The 22,042-nt window shown below is 55.5% G+C and overlaps 1 protein-coding gene across 9 annotated transcripts in view; it reads right to left on the reverse strand.

Annotated features, from left to right (window-relative positions):
- The window catches only part of ADGRG1 (adhesion G protein-coupled receptor G1), a 64,738-nt gene that overhangs the window by 14,903 nt on the left and 27,793 nt on the right, over nucleotides 1-22,042 (reverse strand). The window contains exons 1-2 of one of the 9 annotated variants that reach the window (XM_074314821.1): nucleotides 16,386-16,523; nucleotides 15,987-16,124 (exon numbers count right to left, since the gene is read on the reverse strand). The exons of 3 other annotated variants lie outside the window; for them this stretch is intronic. The gene's annotated coding sequence lies outside the window, so the exon portion shown is untranslated. Of the gene's footprint in view, nucleotides 1-7,788; nucleotides 7,822-15,986; nucleotides 16,125-16,385; nucleotides 16,524-22,042 lie in introns of those variants that run through there. 5 more of the 9 variants (XM_074314824.1, XM_019754464.2, XM_074314823.1 and 2 more) reach the window with 5 other exon arrangements.

Raw genomic sequence — 22,042 nt, forward strand, 5'->3', positions numbered from 1 at the left:
GCCACTCTCCTGTGTCCCACCATGTACAATGGAACCCCAATTTCTTGGGCCTGTCAGTCCAATCATTGGTCCTTTGGGCTCATCATCCTGCCCTGATAGCATCACAGGGCCCCTTAGAAGAGGGATGTGAAAGTGTTTTAGGGAATGGCGACTGTTTCCTAGGTTGTGATTTTTAAGGTTTCACTCTGAGGCCTCTCTGAGCATATTGACTCCTTTTGAAACCACCTCCGGCCATCCTAGGCCAGCAGAAGGAAACCCAGCATCCGGGGAGAGAAACATGTCCTTCCTGGACCCCTTCTTTCCTTCTCCTTTCTGCCAGTCTCTGTTGCTGTCTACCTCTGATCCCCAATCCAAATTTCACTTCCTCCAGGCAGCCCTCCTTGCTGTGACCACTGTTCTACCTTTGTGAATTCATAGTTCACAGATCACTATGAGAATCTTGCCCAAATTCCCCATTTTATGGCATCTGGATTTGAGGCCTAGAGAAGGCCAATGAGTTCCTGACATCACACAGCAAGCAGGATGGAGCTGGCCAGCATCCATGTGTCTTTCTGGCCCCCTGACCTTTAAATTGAGCTAGCACTGTCAGTAGACAAGGCCCCAGGTGAGAGCAGAATCATCTGCTTTGTATCAGCCCTCCTGGATTGACCTTTGAAAGCAAAAAGGCAGAAACAGGGAGTGAGCTCCCTATTACTAGAGAAGCACAAGCGAGGCTGCACCACTGTGGGAGGGACACAGACAAGGAAGGGACCAGATGCATGCCCCTCACACTTCCTGGTTCACCCCCACTCTACCCTGGCTGTTTGGACAGCCACTCCAAGGTGGACAACTCTGTCCCCATTGACATTCTTGGGATTTGAGGGGGAGGAGCTGCCTGACTTCCTTTAATCCATTCTTAGTGGAGTAGACTCATTCCCCTACTCACTAGCTGTGTGTCCTTGGGCTAGTTACTCACCCTCTCTGGACCTTTTAATTTCTATTTCCTCATCTGTAAACAGGAATGAAAAACCAAGCCCACCTCAAGGGTCATTATGAGAATTAAATGAATTGATACCTATAAAGGACTTAGAGCCATGCATGTGTTAGTGCCATAGGTGTCAGCTAAATATCTCTGGATACTTTCTGACCAGCTCATGCCTGCCCCTACTCAACCCTCAGGCCTGTGACAGGCCCCTACTGCTTTGCCTCCCCTCCCACCCTCCATGCCCAGCCCACATGGCCTTCACAGCCAGCTCAACTTCCAGAGCACTTTGACGGGAAATTCTTAGAGCATGAAACTTCCTTTCCGGGAGAGCAATGGGAAGACTGAAACCCCACCCAGAAAAGTTCTCCTTGCAGCCTGGACCTGAGGCCATCCTCAGAACCCACTGAGACAGACTGGGGACAAGGAGAAGATTCCAACCCAGACGGGGCAGGGGGTGGGTGCTGTCCTGCTTGTCCACTTGGCACTTCCCCCACCCCCACCCACAAGATATCCTTTCCCCTGCTCCTCTCCCTGGCCTCTCCTCCCTCCCTCACGCCATCGCTGCCCATGACCAGGGAACCACACCTCCCCCACCCTGCTGCTGTACACACACCTGTCACCCCACGCAGCCCACTCAGAAGGCGCCGTCAGTGTCCACGGCAGAGGTCTCACTCTCCCAGCACCTCTAGCAGGTGGCTGCAGAATACCCTGCACCACCCTGGGTGGCCCCACCTGGCTCAGTCAGGAAGGAGGGGGTCTGTGTTCTGAAGGTTGAACCCCATGTGTGAACCTCCACACGGACCACACAGACAGAACCTCATCCCTGGTCTCTGTGGACCCAAAGAGCTGGATAGGCCTTGGCCATCAATACTCTTAGAACCAACCATTGGCCCCCCAGGCCAGACCCTCATCAACCTCACACAGCACAGGCCAGAGCTGGGGCGCAGCTGAGAGGGGCATTCTCACAACAGCACCTACCTGTCACATGAAATCTACTGAGCCACTCAGCAAAGCTGGTCCTAATGCTTTGCCATTTTACACATGAGGAAACTGAGGCTAGGAAAGGGCTATCTCTTCCATGATCACCACGGGCGGAGTCAAGACACAGACCTGGGTCTCACTCTAGAGAACTCCTTGCAGACCTGGTGCTGGCAAAAGTCCTCAAGAGGCACATTCCCCTGGCTTGAGAATCCCCAAAGAAAAGAAGAATGGGGGGCAGCCAAGACCACAAGTCGTGTGGATAATTCCAGCCTGGGAGAGAGTTTGGGGACTGAGCCCCCAGGGGGCCCCCACTCCCCAGCCTCCTTCCCACATCAGCCGCCATGACCTCAGGCTTTCCGTAAACACACACACAGAACAGAACAGTCCGACCCAGCTTGACACAATGGGGGCCACTATCATGAGGCCCCCAAGGATCCAGGCAGAGCAGAGAGTAACCAGAGCTTGTCTGAGCTGCGATCCCCGACCCATCTCCTGGTCTGGGCCCAGGAGAAGGGGCTCTGGCTATAGCTTAGGCCCAGCCCTGCCCATCTTCGTGGTGGGGGAGGGGGCAATGGGCAAGAAACCCACAGCTCACTTTCTCCCTCCGGGCCTGAGTCACTTCCTCTGCCAACCGTGTACAGCCACGAGTCACTCCAGTGCAGGCTCCTGGAAAACTCATTTCCTCTGAGGATGAAGGTGGAAGTTGAGTGGACAGGACATGGGCGGCTCTGGAGTTAACCCTTCCCAGGCAGGCGCCTCTCCAGGAAGGTGTCCCAGACCTGGTCCCCCACTCCTTTCCTTCTCCTTCCCTTTACACACACTGTGGACCACAAAAGCACCCACCCCACCTCCAGAATGTCCCTTTGGCTAGAATGCCTTCCCTATCCCTATGATAATTCAACTTATCTTCTAAGAGTCACTTAAGACACACACTTCCCTTGAAGCTTTACCTAACTTCCCATTTCCCATCAGAATTAACTTCCAAATCCTGGGGTTGGGGGGTACCATGACCTACATTCAATCCTATATGCCTGTCTCCATTGTCACAAGGTGTCACAAACCTGCCTGTGGGTCAGAACCTTGCAGGAAGTTGACTAAAATGCATTTTCATGGACTCCACGCACTTAGGGTAGGATGCAGCCGGTCTGGGGTGGAACTGGGGAGCTGGTTTTAACAAGCATCCCATTAATTGACACTCTACAGGCCTGGGAATGACTGGGTTACAAGCCTGGAATAACACCCATAGCCCTGCATTACAGAGACAGTCAGAGGGGTGGGATCTGGCCCAGGACCACTTAACTGGTACATGGCAGAGCCTGGACTGGGGGCCGGGCAGCCTGTGTCCCATGCAGCCTCTTCTCAACCACGTGATGAGGACAGGTTGTGCTGTCTGTGGCTCACCTAGCTCTTAGTAGGGTTCAGGAACCTGGCAGAGGCCTCCCAAAGCACAGCTGGCAGAAGGAGGGTGTGGGTGGTGAGAAGGGAGCCACGGAGACAGGGATCCCCAGCGGGTATTCTAGTATGAGCCTGGTCTTGCCCTCCTGGGGGCAGAGGGAGAGGACCCAGCTCAGCTTCCTGCTCCAGCCCTGGTCCTCAGCTGCTCTCCAGTGTGGGGTGGTGGCAACATCAAGCTGCTGGTGACTCCCTTTGAGCCCTGGGCAGAGGGCCTTAGGAAGGAAGGGTTTGGGCCAGGAGAGGGACAGGAAGAGGGGTGAGTGAGGGTGACAATGACACTTTGACAGAGTAAGCATGTGTGAGTGTGAACATGGGTGTGTGCGCACGTGTGTGTGTTTGTGGGTATGCAGGGAAGCAGAGAGAAGAAAGACAGAAGGCTGGCACTGGGGGCAGGCTGGCTCTGAAGAGGAAGCAGAGAGAAGCTGCTCAGATAGGCCCCAAAGGCCAGCTGGGGAAGGCACGCTAGAACCTCTCACAGGTGTTTCCTCTATGGGGGGGGGGGGCTGAGAGGACCCCCACCAGCAGTTTCCCAACTATTTTATAAAAGTCAGTCTTACTTAGAAATACCACGGACCCAGCAAGTCAAAGGAGGTGCCCCTGTCAGCCTCGGGTGGGACCCAGGGCCACACCCCACTCCCAGCCCACAGCTCCTGGGAGCACAGCTTGAAAACACTGAGCTACTCTTTCTTCCCTCTGTTCCCACTCACAAATGGGGTGACTGAGGCCCAAGCTGGGTGACCATACAGAGCTCCCCCCAGGAAGGGTGACCTGGCATCACTGGGGGAAGCAGAGTGACTTCAGGTTTCAGGAATTTTCCTACAATAAAGGAGAATAAAAATTAAGTGAGCAGCCTGTCCCCAGAGACTGCCAAGACCTGTGCACTCACTGCCCAGGGGTGAATTTCACATTCTTGCACCAGACCGGCTGGAGGGCCGCCCCTGACAGCATAGCCTCACCTCCCCACAGCTTCTGGTCCAGCCAAGTCCTTGGGCCACAACTCCCTCTGCATGCCCAGACGGGCCCTGGCCCTGCGGGAGACGAGGAAGGGGACAAGTGGGATGCTAGAGCCAGTTACACAGAGCCGCCCACCCTGCAGCCTGCTTTCTCTGGAACCGAAGTGTTTGCTGAAGAGGCCTCTGGTGAGGCCAACATCTAGTCACCCAACCAGAGATGAGCCTGGGCTTGAATGTTCCCACCTCCAAGCCTTTGCACACACTGGGACACCAACCTCATGACATGTCTGTGAAGGTCCCAAAGACCTGAGCCTCCGGCCTCCACACCCCAGCCACACGGTCCCTGACAGAACACCAGATGGTGATGCGAGTGAACAGGGGTCTCTGGCATGGGGAAAAGGACCCTGAAATCCCAGGAGAGGAGGGGACGTCAGCTGCCGTTGAGCAAGTGCTCGATTCGTGCCTGGCATCTGTCAAAGCACTTCCACAAATTATCGCTCCATCTTCATCCTAACTCTGTGGAGCAAATGCTATTATATCCCTACTTTAAAGATAAGGAAAGTCAAGTCCAAAGAGATTGAATGATGCCCAAGATCTCATAGCAAGACAGCAGCCAAGCCAGGACTCCAGTCAACCTTCAAGCCCACGTTTTAGGCCATTGTGGTCTCCAGAGCCCCTTCCCTTCTCCGGGACTGTCACCCTGACTTTACCATGAGGTAACTCATCAGAGCACTTTCTAAGAAGGACTACTTCCCAAGTTAGAGAAATACTGCAGGCCTTACATGGTCTTGTGTTAATTAGCACATCAAAGGCTCTGATAAGTCCCGCAGCAAGAAAATCCACAGAGCTTGGTTGGCTTTAGTTTCCCAGCAGTGTGGTAGTGCATCTTTCTGTGCACAGACATCAGGTATCAACATGAAAATAACTCTCAGAAATCTTGACACTACACAGCTATGAAGGCTGTCAGCATCCGCTCTTCCCGCCTCCAGCCCCCTCCCCTCTGAGCTGTCCCAGAGGCCATTAGCTCGCACAAGATGGGCTCCAAGAGCCATTTAGGCGATGATGATCCCTAGGGCAACTCATCATCATCCTTGACACTTCCAGGCAAGAGGTCCCCGGGGAGCCTGGGGTGTACTCGGCCCCATCCCGCCTCCCTTTGACCAGCAGCACCAGCTCTCAGGGAAAGGGCACTGCCAGCCCTGTCCCCAGGTTGGCCATTCCATTAAAGTCAGCCACAGCCAGCTGGGCCCTGGGCCTTGCCTCAAGCAGCTGAGACACTTAGAATGTTGGAATTGAGAAGGAGGAAAAGGGAGAAAGGAAAAGAAAGAGAGAACATGAGGATACAAGAGCTTTCAGGAGCTGAGAATCAAAGCCTCTTAGAATTTTGGAGCAGACTGAAGAGACTCAGACCCTAAGGAGGGAGGAGGGATTTGGGGGGGTCTCAGATCTGACCCTGTCTGGCGTGGCGCTCGGGCACCGGGGTTTTTCACAAGCAGTCCGGGGACTGGGTGCCAGTCCTGGTCAGCTCCACGCTCCTGGGCCAGTCTGCAACCCACGGCCAAGTCTCCCCCAGCCCTTTCCTTGTGAAGCCACTGAGGCTGGACTCCAGGGCCCCAGGGCACACCAGTCAGCACCTGCCTGGGAAATGCCCACTCCCAGAGCAGGGTGGCTGGAGTCAGACACACAAGGTCCAGAACTAGCTCTGCAGCTACCTGTCTCTGGGGCCTTTCGGCTAGTCTGTCCCCTGTCTGAGCCTTCGTTTCCTCTTCTGTTGAATGGGTAACTATGATTCCTGCCCCCCACCTGCATTCTCCATAGCCCAGGGCCTTCAAAGCCTTACAGAAAGGCAGGGCTGACCTCTCAGCTGGCAGCAGGGGTGGAGGGTGCTGGACCGTCTCCCTCTGCCTCCTGGCCAGCTCCTGTCTCTGTCAGACCGCAGGGAGACCTCAGCTGTCTGGCTGAAGTTCCCCTTCCCCAACTGTGCTTCTACATTGTCAAAGGCCAGGCCCATAGGGTCAGCCCAGTTACCTCCCTGCTTGCTTTCTGGGGGCTGCAGCTCAGCAGCCCTGGGCCTGGCAGAGTGCCTGTCTTTGGAGTAGAGAACCCTAGTGTTCCCAAGGTCAGCCACCAGCCCTCCCTCTCTTTTCTCCTCCTCCGCGTCCCTGATCCCTGGCTGAGGGGCAGACAAGGCCCAAAGCCAGGCATCCTCCCCCACAAGAGCTGAAGGCCTGGGCCAGGCTAGGGCTCAAGTCCCAGAACACTGTGCCTGGAGCCCCCTCCAGGGAACGGCAGACCAGGATCTCATCGCAGCTCACTGAGCACACAGCACAGCCTCACCAGGTCCGCCGCCGCTGTTTGCACACCCATGGGCAGGCGCCTCGTTACCTCCAGTCACACAGCTAACATTAATTAAGCTCTGTGAAAATGCAAGACTTGATTCCAAGCTCTTACGCAAGCTGACACACTTAATTCTCCCCTAACCTTATGAGACAAGTACTATTATGCCCATTTAGCAAATAAGGAAACTGAGGCCCTCGAAGGTCCAGTTGCCTGCCCGAGACCATCCAGCTAGCAAGAGGTGGAGCCTAGATGCCACCCGAGAGCCCAGCTCCAGAGCTCCTGCCCTTCATTTTGCGGCCCGTTTCCCTTGACCTTACCTGACTGTAAAGAGCTTCTCTTTAAAATTCACAGTAAAAGATGCTTCAGAAAATGTGTTTCCTTGGGGTTAGCTGAAGACCCCCCCACCCAGGGCCCTGGTCCTGGGGGCTGTGAGAACCGCCCAGGTGACCCCGTCCCAGCTCCACTCCTACACCCCCAATCATCCACAGGCCGTGGCAACCTACCTCCCAATACTCCTCAGAGGCTTGTCTTTGAGCGTGGGGTGCAGCCCAGAGACCAAAACTAATTTTTAGACGGAGTATGACTGAAGGGAGGGGTGTGGGGTGTGAGGACCTCACCCCAACCACTTCCTCGCTGTTCTTGATGCTAATTGACCAGCTCCCCTTACAGTAGTGTCATGACTCCCTCAGGAGCCTCAGTGCCACCCCAGCCCTAGCCCCTCCCCACTTATCAGCTACACTCTCCGTGTTGAGAAGAAGGGGGAGGAGGGAAACGGTGGAGGGGGGATGGAGGAAAGAGGAGTAAGATAGAGGGGGAGGGAGAAAGGGAAAAGGGGAGAGGGAACAGGGATGGGGAAGGATGAAAGCGAATGGAGGAAAGAGGGGAAGAGAAAGGAGAAGGGGAAGGGGGAGGGAAAGGGGGGATAGAGGAAAGAGGAGAAGGGAGAGAGAAAGATGGAGGGGGAGGAGATGGAGGGGAGGAGGGAAAGGGTGAAGAAGGGAAAAGGAATAAAGGATGGGATGGGGTGGGGGGAGGAGAGGGGGGTGAGAGGGATGGAGGGTGAAGGGGCGGAAGGATGCAGGGGAAGAACCCTACCTGGACTCCTCCGTGGCTTCAAGGGAACTATAAATACAGAAAGAGCGCGAATGAATGAGGGAAGGGTTAGCCTTGTTTGCAGGCTGCAGCCCACTGGGGGGCTGGGTCAGTTTCTCCCCAGTTCAAGAGGCCAGAGGGGGACTTTGGAGCCCAGCTACCTCAGCCCCTGCTCCCAAACCCTCACGGAGCTTCAAACAAAGGGGGCAGCCAAGGAAGATGTGCTTCAAGCCCGCCAGCCAGCCAGCTCGGGAGAAGGGGCGCAGGTGACAACAGCCCCTGGCAACCGTTCCCCTGGCAACCGTTGGCAGCTTTAGGAACTACGTCACTGCTTGGCTCCAACTCAGCATAGCACAGACCCCGAACTTGTCCAGTACCCTAGTCCCCCAACTCAATGTTGACCTGGCCAGTCTGGGAGCTGGCAGGAGGAAGGGTAGGATTTAGGACAGCAGATTATGGGGAGCACTTGCCAGTCTAAGCTTGTCAACATTGACTTGAAATCCAAATCTTTTTAGAACCCAGTGGAGTCTACCCCTGTGACCAAAAATACCTATTGTCAGTTGCATTTTCCCCTAGAGGTTGCCAGCCTTGGCCTCAAGCCAGGCTGGACACCCCTCTAACCTGTACCATTGACTGCTATGAGCACAGAATGTGCACCATACTTTCCTGGAAGCTTCTTAGGGGGGCCACCTCCTCCAGGAAGCCTTTCCAGATTGCCACAGCCCATCAAGAATCTTCATTCTGAGTGAGTCCTGGGGCTGGAGATCTGCCCTAGTTTTCTCCAGAGCTCCCTGGGGGCCAAGAGTGGGTCAGACCCTGTTCTCCATATACCAGTCCTGGGAGGGAGTGAAATGGAGGCTAAGCTTCTGAAACCCCTTCTGTGTACCAAGTACTACACTGGGCATTTTGGAGATCTACTTCCACTACTCTTCAAGGGTAGCCCTGTTGAACAGATGGGGAAACAGGGACTCAAGGAGGTAATGTGACTTGCTCAAAGCCATCTAACTGGTAAGGGAGGGATAGGAAGTTGAAACCAAGATCTCCGAGACATGAAGACATCAAGACTAAGTGTCCATCTGATGCTTGGCTAATCCTGGCCCCCATCCAATGCACATCCAAATTTTATTTGATCACCTCCAGTGACAGAGAGCTCACTTCCTCCCCAGAGGGCACATCCCTTTGACCTCTAAAAAGTCCCATTGACTCAAAGGGAAAAGAACCTCAGAGCCATGGGGTGGCCTCCATGTGCCAGACAGGGTACAGAAGAGGACTGGGGAGGGGAGATGCCTCCCCCAAAGGCCTCCAAACCAGCAGCAGATCAGGAGACAGAGTGGGCTGCTCAGGGGACTAAGGGCCCAGGTTCTCAGCCAAGCAGCTACAAGCACTTTCCCAGAACAAGTGGGCAAACCCCTTGGCCATCACACTCCAAGGGGATAGAGGGGCTTTGGGATGGTTTCTGGCAGAGACCATGGGAAAGACAGCAGGGGATTGGGGCCATGGGGCTGGAGTGCCCATGCACCCCCACACCTCCTCCCCCTACCAATGGACCAGAGCCAGGAGGCGCTTCAGTCAGGAGGTGGCTATTGTCTTTCTGCCGGCCCAGAGCTGTGTTCCATTCAGGCACTATTTTTGGCCCCCGGAGGAAGAGGAAAAGAAAGCAAAGAAAGGAGTTGCTGTTCTCGGAGGAACCTTGGCCTGGAAATGATTCCAGGGCCTGCAGGGCCAGAGAAGGCAGTCACTGTGGGATCAAAAGATCCTGAGCTTAAAAGGAGCTGGCAGGGGGCTGGGGTTCGAGGGAGCCAGAGGAGGGCACAGATGGGGCAGCCCTGGCCTTTTGTACACACTTGTTACCCACTAATAGCAGCGACATGCAGAGAAAGAGGCTCAGCATCCTGGGTCCCACCCATAGTCGCTAAGCACTTGTCACAATAAAAATACCTACAATAGCTCATAGCTCATTGCTGCCCAGAGCCAAGTCTCTGTCAGACCGACAATCCTCACTTAACAGTGCTGACCAGAGTGGAGGTGGGGGACCAGATGACGAGGCTCATATTATATGTCAGATACCTGAGGCTCAGGTAGCAGTATGACCGCCAGAATAACAAGCCTGTGACCCCAGCCCAATCCCTCCACCTTCTGCTGACCCACCCTCCAGTGCATTCACCATCACCATTGTGGTAGCCTTCTTTCTGTCCTCAGCGGGGTGGACATGCAGATCCAAGAGGCTCACAGCCCAGCCACGGGGGCCAGGTCTTGTCACACCTACACTCCCATCCTGCCTAGATAGCAGTTACTGCAACTTCTGACTGGTTCCCCAAAACCAAGGTGGAGAACTCCCAGGCAGGCTGGCCCCTGCTGCAGGGCCTCCGTGGTATAGCAGGCACGGTCACGGACATAGGATAAGTACAGCTTTGGGAAAAACCACATGAGGATTCCTTCCGGCCCTGCCCACTGCAGCAGCTCCTGAAAGGTGATGGCACATGCAGGGGTGTGGAAGGAAGACGTGCCACATGGTCAGGAGCACTCGTACCCAAGTGCAGGCCTATTGCATCAGGGGCAGCATCAGCTCCCTGATAATTTGGGAGGCGGGTGGTCCCCCTTCCTGACTCCTCCCTCAGACTTTCCTGCCACACTGGTCCTGTTCCCCTGGGGCCCTCTCTCCCTTTACGCCTCCCATCCAGCTCTCTAAGCTATTAGCAGGCTAGTAGGGGCCCCTGGAGATGCAATCAGGTGACACTAATGGTGAAAGTCCAGGCGTGGTGACAGGCAAGGCTACAGAGAGTGTTTCTAAATGGAGATACCACCTGCCCACAGACCTCACCTGATGCCGCTGGAATGAACTGTCAGGGACTTAATGTCTGGGAAGAATGTGGGAATTGGGTGGCTCTTTCCCCCATGGCCAGAAAAGTTCAGGGCTGGAAGGGGCCATGAAGAACCCCGCGTGATGCCCAAGTTTCTTCTACAGCTTCCCTGCCAAACTTAAACACCTGCAGGGACAGTGAACTCACTACCTCAACTGAGAACACCATCTGTGGTGCCAAGGGGAAAGGTCAAGGCTCGAAGGCAGGAGATCCGGATTCAGGCCCCCAGTACCCCGACTGGTCTGGGGATCTTCACCCTGCTTCCTCTCCTGTGAAATAAGTAAGAATTTAAATCTCCGAGGACCAACAGAACCTGGCACTGCATGAGGGTCTTTATAGGCAGTGAAGCGGTATATACCAGCCAGGGGTGGGAAGCTGGGTTATGAGTTGCCTCAAGGGTTTGACACACACTCAGCTGGTGACACAACCAGAGAAGCAGGGGGCAGAGGACATCAGGCCAAGCATGACTCAGCTACCCCAGCCAGTCCCTAGGGTACATCCCTTACATTTGTCACCATCAAGGCAGGTGGGTCTGGGCAGTTGTCCCCCCGCCACAGGGTCAGAGACCCAAGCTGCCAGCCATACTGCCACGCCCTGAGGGCCAGAGTTGGCCAGGGACCCAGAAGGGGTCAGCTGACCGACGTAGCCCCCAAGGGCCAAGGGAACTCAGCCCAGCAGAGAAGTGGCCACAGAAAGCTGTCCCCAGAAACAGCTGTCCCCAGCGCAGCTTGAAATCAGGCCTCCCCTGCCGGCCCAGGACAGTGGCCCAGCCACTCAGGCCTTGGGCCTAAGGGAGCAGGAGGGAGCCCCAGACTTGGACAATAACTCAGGCCAGCAGATCAAGACCCTATTGGATGGGGAGTCCATGGGGCAGGCTCTCTGGTGCCTTTCCCAGTGACATCCTGGGAGGACAAGGCCATTGCTCAGGGATAAACTCACTGCTGCTCTCTAGGAGGAGGGCTTGGGGGTGGCCCAAAACAATGGCAATGACAACATCACTTATGGATGGTGTGCCCGGCACTATACTTAGCACTTAGCCCTCTCAAAGGCATTATCATCCTCATTTTAAAGATGACGAAAACAAGGCACAGAGAGGCTAATGCACCTTTCCAAGTTCACACAGCTGATGGAATTGGGGCAGAACCAAGCAACGTCAGAGCTCCCCACCTCATGCTGCCTCTCCCAGGGGGACAGCTGTGTTGGGCGATGGAGGAGCAAAGGTCCGGGAGAGCTGGGGAAGGCTCTACTGCCTAGGGGCCCCTACAGTGTGTGGATGTCTCAGTTCATCCCCACAGGGTGTCGTTTAGATATTAGAGATTCAGGTCTCTTCATTCCCATTCTATAGCCTATGTAATGAGGCTTAGAGAAATTAAGTTGTTTGCTCAAGGTCACTTTTCAAGGACTTAAATTTAGTTCTAATTCAACCACTGCAAAACCCTGAAGGCAAAACCTTCAGCTGAGGTTTAGGGAAGAACCTCTCGAAGGCAGATACTGTGCTAAGTAAATAAACACTTTGCAGCCATTTATTATCCCAAATTCCAGCAACAACCCTGCCAGGGTTGGTACTGTCATCTCCGTGTGTAGGTAAGGACGCTGCGGTCCAGGAGGTTGTGACCGTGGGCAGCAGGGTCCCCAAAGTCCGGGCTTTCCCTGGTGGGCCTACAAACGCAAGGCCAGGGCTTCTGGGAGGAAGAAGGCAGAACTCTGCCCGAGGACAGAAGGGAGGGGTCTGAGAGAGGCAGAGGCAGCACTAGTCTCTCACTGTTGCTCGTTAGGAGTTCCATTAAGTGGCCCTGAGTCTGGGGAGCCACACTGGAGCCATTAGCTACAAAACCTCCTGCCATTTAGGGGCCCGAAGCTGGTCTGGCTCCCGGACAGTGAGGCCCCCACCCCTGGCCATCTCCCTCTAATGCAGACGCCTGTCCACTCGTTCCTGGAAGCTCTGCCAGCTCCTCCGAGTCTCAGCTTTTATCTTTGCCTGCCTGGAACTGCCAAGCGCACCACAAACCGCCTGAGCCTGAGCCACTGCCAGCCCAGGAGCCTGACACCCACCTCGCTGCCCGCCCCTTGCCAAAGCACAAGCCAGGCTTGAGGGGGGGTCCCCCCCTGGAGCCCAAGTGGCCCCAGCTCTCCCAGGGGAGACACAGAAGTAAGTCCCCCCAAGGTATTACAAGATATCCTTGGACCTCCGTGCACCCATCTGCCCAATGGGAAATCATGAGAAGACTAACATGTATACAGGCCAGGCCCAGTTCCAAACACTTGACTGCAATAACCCCTTAATCCTCACAACAGCTCCCCCACCCCTTCACCTCTCATATGTAGATACTATTATTATCCACTTTTCCAGATGAGGAAACTGAGGCAGGCGCCCAAGTTCACACAACCAGAGAGGAACAAAGCCAGGGCTCCCCACAGGCCAGGGCAATTGCTGTCTCTGGGGGTCCTAGAGGATTTGGGCAGCCTCATGGATGGGGTTGGAGACAAGGGCACCCAGCACAGAACCTGGCCTGCTGAGCAGCCCTGTCCCCACCGAGGGGACAGGAAAGCTCGGTGGACAAGAGCGCAGACTCCGGAGCCCCAGAGACAAGAGGTCGCTCACAGGGAAGCCTTCTGCACCTCAGTGCGCTCACCTCTCAGTGGGCTCAGTGAACACCTGCCTCACAGGAAGAAAGGCGCATGCAAAGCGCTGAGCCCAGGCCCTGCAGGGTGTGAGGGCAGGGAAGGGCCTGGCTTGTTCTAGTCCAGGCCAAGCCGCCAGGGAACAGGGAGAGTTTAGGGCTTAAAGGAGCCTAGGAGGTGCCTCAGCCCACCTGTGCCAGGGCGGGCTGGTACTGAGCGGGGTCAGAAAATGTGTCCCAAGCTCCTCCCCACAACCATGTCCCCTCTCCCCAGCAGCCCAGGCCTGACCCCACAATCTGCAGGGCTCCCAGAGGGCCTCAGGAACTCCTGATGGAGTGCCAGGACCAGACAGGCAGAGGGTAAGCCTGGGGAGGCTGAGCCCAGCCAGGCCCTGTTCCACCCTGTTTGAGAGACCGCTTTGTGCCAGCTCTGCCCTGCCCCCCACTTGCCATCTGCCTGCTTCCTGGGGTCCTAGTCTCCCCAGCTGCCAGGTTTGCTCACGTGGTGTCCCATCTGCTGTGAGTCAGAAGGCAGGGTCCACAGGGCCACCCTGGGTTGGGGTGCTGAGCTTGCTTGAGCTCTGGTTCGGTGGGGAGGGCGGCACTGGGTTTTGGGGCTGTGTTGCCATATTTCCCCCCCTCTACCACCTGCACCCCTGACTCTTCACCGTGCTATGTAGAAGCTCACCCACATTTCTGAAAGGGCACAGCTCCCACCACCCACACACTCCCCTCCAAGCATGAGCCTTGTGCCCCACAGCTCAGACCTGGGGCAGCCAGACCAGCCCCACACCACGAACCCTACCCCCATTCCTGCTGGGGTCACAGCCTGGCCACTGGCTCCAGTGCTGCCCTAGAGCTCCCTCCATCCCTTCTCCCACAGAGCAGATTAGAACCTGCCAGCCTGCCACTCCAGGCCCCATAAAATGACCTGTGCCAGTGCTATCACCTGCCCCATTCCCTCAGGCTCTCACCATTCTCAAACCTTTTCCCACACAGTTTCCTCTGCCAGGACCTCCGCACCCCCTACCCCATCCTCATCCATGCATTTCAAACCCTCCTCTCTGTCTTTACCAGTCCCCAAGCCCAGACTAGACGTCTTCTGCTGAGCTGCCCAGTCCCAGGTCAAAAAGTTCTCTTCGCCTCTACCAGCCAGCATGTCACTCCTCAGCCTCAGGTCCTAACTGTCTTGTCTGTGTCCTTGACAAGATGGGGGTGTCCCAGCCAGGCTGATGCGCCCCTGTCCAGGGCCCCGCAGGCAACCTGTCACTCAGGCCCCAGGACCACAGAGGCAGAGTGGTTATCATTACACCCACATACCCACTTTGTATCTGAAACAACTAAGACCCAGGGAGAGGGGCAAGCAAGGTGGCCACAGTGCTGCTGCGACCAAGGCGGGTTTGGATCTCAGATCCCTGGAGTCCCTGCAGCAAAGCGGGATCAGGTCTGGCTCCAAGAGCGAGTCTCACCCCTAGACTCCCAGCCCCTCTCCGGCAGGGACCCTGGCCAACTTAGCAGCCTGCGGCTCTCACTGACCAAAGACACTTTTTCCCAGTCAACCTGCAACCCCAAGGAACCAACCCTCTGCCCACAGGAAGGGGGATGGGGGCTTGGCTCTGGGTCTGGATGACCCACGGGCTCTAAGATACCTTATTTGTCTCATTCACTGATGTGTGTCCCCCATCCTTAGGATAGTACCAGGCACACAGTAGGCACTCGATAAATGTTTATACGTATAACTTCCTTGGCCCTTTGGAGCCACAAAGGCTATTCCTACCCACCCCACCTCCCCAGGCCAGAGCTTCTCCAGGCAAAGGGGGAGTGGGGTGGTCGGGAGGGGGCAGGATGAGAGGGGCCCTGCCTTGACTTACGTCCCCCCAACCCTCCTTAGTAAAATGATCACCAGCTCCCTCCCATGGGGTCCTGGGAGAACCCCAACTCAGCACCACAGGGAGGAGGCTGGTTGTGGAGGAGGGGAAGACAGAAACTATCAGTTCCCCACACACACACTGCGGTAGCCCCCGGGTAGGAAGACCCTATTAGTGCCAAGCAGACAGAAGTCCTGAGGTCTGGTGGTTAGCAGGCAGGGCGCTCTGCAGCCCTCAGCCTCTGCTCCCCCATCTATCTGCCCCTGGTTCCCAAGACATTCTGTCACCCTAGGTCCTCCGGTCCCAGCCCCGTGTTCAGTACCCCCAGCGGAGACCATCTCCTCTCAAAGGTGGCCTGTGGATAAAGAGAGTGAGTCCCTGGCTCACCTGGAGGCTCCAGACTCAAACCCAGGGCAGCTGCAAGAGAAGCTGCTCTCAAAACCCCCTGCAACAGCCTCTCCTCCAGAGGCTCTCCATCTCCAGACTTGTTATGTGACCTCAGGTAAGCCACCTGCCCTCTCAGAGCCTTGGTTTCCCCATCTGTACAGGACTGAACAATAATCCCACCGCCCAGGGAACAGACCTGAGCTCACTGTGCCCAGTGACTATCCCACTCAGCCTCAGTTTCCCCAGCTAACAAATGACTAGTGGTTTTGAGAGGTTTTATCCTCTTGGGCGTCATCCCCTTCCCAGGCATCTCCCCAACTCTACCCCTAACTCTAGAGACTCCCCACAGCAATGCTCATGTGGACTAGCTCCCACCGAGACCCCAAGGCTTCCCAATTCCCTGGGCTACCACCCCACCCTTTGCCACACACCCACCCATTCCTCTTCCCTCCTTGATCTGGTACCTGGTGCCAGGCGGAGGGGCCCTCGGAGGGCCAGGCAGCTGAACCACGTTTCCAGATCCAACTCCAAGGTTTAACCTGCCAGCGTGGTCCTGCTGCGGAGGGAGCTGGCGTGTGTGCGGCCAGCTCCCAACCCCTCTCCTGCGCAGGGAAGGGCAGGCAGCCAGTGTGGAGCCAGGGGGAGGGGCTGGGGTGTGTTTGGTGGGGGGACGCCCCCCTCCCGCCCCAGATGAACTCCTCCCTCCTCCCTAGCTCTGCTGGGGATGATGAGACCATACGTGAGTCACTGATTTCTCAGAGGGAGGCTGGGAAGGGGCAGGGCTGAGAGCTGAGGCAGCGACCCTGGGGGATGCCCATGACTCAGCACTGGGCAAGGGGGCACCTCAGGCTCGTTCCCCTCACCATCCAGGCAGACAGGTGCCAGACTTCACAGATAGACGCCAGACAGGAGATAACGCTGCCTATTCGCCCTCCATCTGCCGCATCTCCGGGGCTCGGTTCTCCAAAGTTCCCACAGAGACCACGGTTGCTACAACAACAGTCCGCTTTGATGCTGCCCCCACCCCCAGGCCCAGGCGACAACTGCCCCTTCCTGATGGAGAGTCCAGCCTCCTTGGCAGCAAACAGGAGCTGCGTGCTGACTGGCAGAGCGGAAAGCATGGAAGGCTCTCCGGGGGGAAGGGGGGGTGTCCAGTGCCTGGCAGGCCGCCAGCCAGTCCACACACAACTGGCCACCTGAATGTAAGTCCTCCCAGCAAAGGGAGTGTGTGCTCAATGCCCCCCACGCACACACAGTTTTAACATTCCAAGACTCAAGTTCTAGATTCAGAGACACCAGGGGCTTCTGGAAATGGACTCCTTTAGTCTGTCTGCTGGCCCAAAGGGGAAACTAAAGCCCAGGTGAAAAACCATTCCTGGTGGCTCCAAAAGGTCAGAGAGAAATTTGGAAATGGATCGATGCCCCCATGCCCTTTCTGGTCACTGGCCTCTGTCAGCAGCTTGCTCCCACTGCTGGGTTCTGGGAGTCAGGGGCTCAGGATCTCCCTGTCTTCCCTCATCCCTACAATGTGGATAAATGATTGCCAAGTCACAGGGGCTGCCAGGATTTCACAACATAATGAGGGTAAGTGATGATACTGTGTTTCGACCAAAAATAAGATCTAGCGGGACAATCAGCTCTAATGTGTCTTTTGGAGTAAAAATTAACATAAGACCTGGTCTTATTTTACTATGACATAAGACCCAGTCTTATTAATTCTTGCTCCAAAAGATGCATTAGAGCTGATTGTCCAGCTAGGTCTTAGTTTCGGGGAAACACAGTAGCATCAACAATAACAGTAATAATAATGATTACACTTACTGTCCATTTACTACATTCCAGACTCTTCCTTCACCCACTGCCATCGCCACAGGTCAGTGGTGAGGGGGAAATGGCTGCTCAGACCAGTGCCTGGCACTTGATGAGATCTCAAGAAATATGCACTATGAATGTGGCGATGAGGAAGGAGGAGAACAAGGCAGAGAAATGAAGCTCAGAGAAGGGAATTAACTTGCCTAAGGTCACACAGCTAGAAGTGACAGAGTTGGGACAGGAGCCCGGGAGGCTTGGCTCCACACTGGCTCTCCTAACCACTCACGAATTCAGCTTCCCTAGACCTCCGGAGCGAGGCCTGGACACAGCAGGTGTAGGTCCCTTCTCTAAAAGAGGGGGCCTAGAAAAGTCACCTGATGCAGCATGAATGGAAGCTTTTGCAGGCAGCCTAAGAGGCTGGGGTTTGCTACAGGTGAAGGCTACCCCTCACCTGCCTGCATACATCAAACTGCAGGGAATAAGAAGAGCAATAAAGCTACCCGGTGGGGTGCGGGGTAGCCCCCAGGTCAGAACTTCCAGAAGGCAGCACTGTGCTCTCCAAGCAGTCAGCCCTGCTGTCCAGACGGTGGCTGAAGCTTGGGGCAGCCGGCTGCTCCCTCCCAGGGCTGCACCCCTTATTACCAGGGCAGAGGGGCCAGCCCACACTGGGAGCCAGGAAACAAGGGAGCGAAAGTGACTTATTCAGGAAAGGATGGGAGTCCCTTACATGCCATGTCCCCAGGCACGTCACCACCTCTAAGCCTGTTTCCCCAAGGTCTGCCCAGGGTTGGGCCACCTGCTAGCTGTGGTAGCGCAACTGTTCCCCGGGGTCCAGGCCAACAGTGAAGCAATCCCCTCACCCACTCCATCCACACACACCACAAAGGGTGCCGGCCAGCAGGGCACAGATGGAGATTTGGAGGCGCCACTCTGCACATGGCAGGTCCTGGCGAGCTGGATACCCAAGCCAGGAATACAGAAACCCGGAGCCAGCTGCCACTCTGGCCGCATAGGAAAGGCCTAATGGGACGGCCTGGCCAGGACAGAAGTTGGCTTGCTAAGCTCTGGCTTCCCTTTCACCATTGGGCTTCTCAGAGACCTACTACGTTCTGGGCATTGTGCCAGGCTGTGGGGCAGGGGTGTGGAGCAGGCCCAGCTCCGAGTTTAGCTTACATTGGGGTGATATCAGTGAGTCAGTTATTGGCACCTCAGAGCTTTCAGAGGGCTCTGGAAGTCAAAGGAGAGAATCCAAATAAATTATTATTAATCACAATACGGCCTATCATTAGTGCTATGAACAGGACTGAGAACAGCTGCTGTGTCCGCCGGGTTCACGGAGGAAGACATTCTGCTGTACGTGGGTCGTTCTCGTTTCATCCTCCCAACCCTGTGGCTGGGCCTCCTGATATGCGCCCTGACTCTGACCAGCACCCACTAGGTGCCAGGTCCTTCAAGTTTCTTCATATTCATCACCCCCTCTGGTTCTTACAACAGTCACTGTCCCTACGTCACAGAAGATGGACAGGGGCACAGAGATGGTAAGGGGCTTGCCCACACCTTTCAGGGGCAGAGCCAGGATTTGAACCGAGTGTGTTGGCTCCAGAGCCCTGGCTGGGTCTTGAAGGAGGAGTTTTGATAAACAGACCAGCGGGAAGGGCATTCCAGGTCGAGGGAATAGCTTCAGCAGAGGTGGAGAGGTGCGACAGGGGAGCCATTCTTGGAAGGAAGTGGGATCGAGTTAGGAGAGTAGGGGAAGATTCTGGAAGACTTTCAAAACATGGAGTTTGCTTTCGATGGGGTTTCGTCCAAAACACTTTCGTCCGAAGCCAGGGAAGGTGTTTGGTGGAGAGGAGTGTGGTCAGCACACAAAATGTGGCCCACGGACCTGCATGGCCCAAGAGCTTGTTGAAAATACAGGATATCAGATGTGCCCCAGACCTGCTGAATCTGAATATGTATTTGAACAAGATGCCCAGGTGATTCCAGCATTGGTGAAAACAGGAGAAGCCCTAATGTAGATTCCAGGGGCTTATATCAGCAATGGTGGGGTGGGACAGGTGGAGGGCCCAGCCAGGGCACTGGAGAAGATAGAGGTAGATGGGGGGGGTTGGGGAGGAAACTCTGGACTGGATCAGGGCTAGGATCTTCACCCCAAATATGCAGGTGAGGGGAAAAGATGTCAGAAAGCGCCCTGAAGCATGGGGGGCACAGGATGGGGTGCAGATCTGGGAAGCAGGGAAGAGGCTGCCCTTAGGCACAGTGAAATGGGGGTGCTCCTATGACATGTGGGGGAGCCTTTCAACAGGCAGTGGAAACACACTGCTGGGGCTCAGGGGTGAAGTGCTGGGGTCCTCCAAGCCCAGAGAAGGTTGTGAGATTGCTGGCTGGTGACAGTGGCCAGAGACAGAGCAGGGGGTGCAGAAAGGCTTGTATTTTAAAGGATGGAGGTGAGGGGGTCATGCTGCTGCTGAGAGGTTAGAAGCCCAGACTCTGAATTCAGGCCAACTGGCTTCTACTCCTGGCTCTGCCAGCTAGGTGACTCAGGTGGCATCCCTCTAGCCACCCACCTTCTCTCTTGTCAAGTTGAGACAATAATAGCAACACCAGCAACACTGTGTTTCCCCAAAAATAAGACCTAGCCGGACCATGAGCTCTAATGCATCTTTTGGAGCGAAAATTAATATATAAGACCCGGTCTTATATAAGACCTGGCATTATATGATATTAAGTGATATTATATGATATTATATGATATTAAAGACCGGGTCTTATAGTAATTTTTCCTCCACAAGATGCATTAGGGCTGATGGTCCGGCTAGGTCTTATTTTCGGGGAAACACAGTAGTAAACGAGGCCACGTATGTAAAGCTCACAGCCGCGGCAGCAATGAACACCCTTGATGTATCTGTGAGGGTTTTACTGTTCAGAGCAGCCTGTAAAGGAGACAGAGGTGGGGCTGCCAGGGAGGTGAGGTGGGAGGAGATCTGGGAGAACATACGGACCCCAGGACAGGGATAAGAGAACGGGAGAGCCATGGTTCCCACTGGGACCAAGGCCTGAGCAAGCGGCAGGATACAGCTTTGTTCCTGGAGGGCTCACCCTTCTCCGTCTCTAAGCCTCCAGCCAGGGCGGTGGAAGCCAGGCTTACAAACAATGCAGAGCTGTGCCCCCTGTGGAAAGGGTCAGTCATGGGCACCACTGCCTCTTGGAGGTGAGTTTTTATAGGACAAGAGCAGCTCAAGTCCAGGCTTCTCTCCTTGTGAGCTGAGTGGCCTTGTAAATCACTGAGCACCATACCTGGCACACAGCAGGTGCTCAACAAATGCTGGCCAATATCATTATTACTATCATAAAGTCAACACAAAGCCCAGCACTCTACATTTTGCAAAGCCCTTCATGTCCAAGATCTCTTCTACAAAACAATGATGATTGTTCCCATTTAACAGAGATGGAAACTGAGGCTCAGAGAGAAACTTTCCAAAGCTTCACAGCACATCAGCAGCAGAATTAGCACTCGAACCCAGGTCCTGGGATCCATACCACATCTTTTCAGCCAATGCTCCCAGTCACCTCCCTATTCATTCCCGTGGGAAAGCCTAAGCCACAGGCACCGGGTTGGGAGGGGTGGGGGTGGGGATGGGCACCCACAGCCCCATGATAACACCATCTCCTGTCACACCCGCCCCAGGGCACTGGGGGATGGCATTGCCCATATGACTCAGCCACAGTCACAAAGGGAGCTGTGTGCCCTGTGCCCTAGGCCTGCCTCCCCCACCCGCCGCTCATCCCCCGGCTGGAGAAGAAGGGAGCCTGACATATCCAAGATGTGGGGAAAACGAGAGGAATTGTAGGTCATTAAAATGGGACAAGTTTAATGGAGATTCAAGCCCAGGCTTGGAGCACAAGAGGCTGATGCAGCTCCAATGATGGAATGAAAGGCCAGGCAAACAGGAGGGTAGAGACTGCCCAGGTGCGCTGAGCCTGTGTTCTGAGACCTTATATGGAGCTCCAAGGATAGACTCAACCCCATTGGCTCCCTTGGAGATGGGGCCCAGGCAGAGGCCCCACTCACATTTACCTGGATCAGGTTTCAAAAGCACTGGGGCTTGTGGTCAGGAAAAAGACACTCCCTGATGCCAGCTGTGTTCCTGGTCCACACCTCTCCCCAGCACAGACCTCTCCCTATCCCTCCCCCTGAACACTTCAGACCCAGATTGAGCACTGACCCTGTGCAAAGCAAATGAGTTGCATTTTCTCCTACATCTTACCGAGGAAGCATTGCCCCATTTGCTGGAGGAGGAGACTGAGGCTCAGAGAGGGAGCAAGGCCAGCCCAAGGTCACACAGGATTTGAGCCAGGATCTGACTTCAAGGCTGATTGCTTCCCCAGTACCGCTTTCCTGATTCTAGTGGCATCTTGACCACTTGCCAACAAGCAGTGACCTTGGGCCCGGCCCAGACAGGCAGGCAGACAGACATCACCCCACCACGGTCACCCTGTTCCTGTCCTGCTGGGAAGGAGGCTCTACAGGATACAGGCCCTTAGAGAGAGTTCTGACTAGCTGGGCCTCCAAGTGCCACCCCTGCTGACCTCCCCAGGAGGCAGGCATGCCTGGGTGCCCAGCTGCCTGAAATAGAAGGTAGACAGGGCAGCCGCCCCCACTTCCTAGGCATGACGGAATGTCTGACCTCAGGCCAGCCCCCCACAT

Source organism: Rhinolophus sinicus, linkage group LG11, assembly GCF_036562045.2.
Source record: "Rhinolophus sinicus isolate RSC01 linkage group LG11, ASM3656204v1, whole genome shotgun sequence".
Classification (NCBI taxonomy): Eukaryota; Metazoa; Chordata; class Mammalia; order Chiroptera; family Rhinolophidae; genus Rhinolophus; species Rhinolophus sinicus.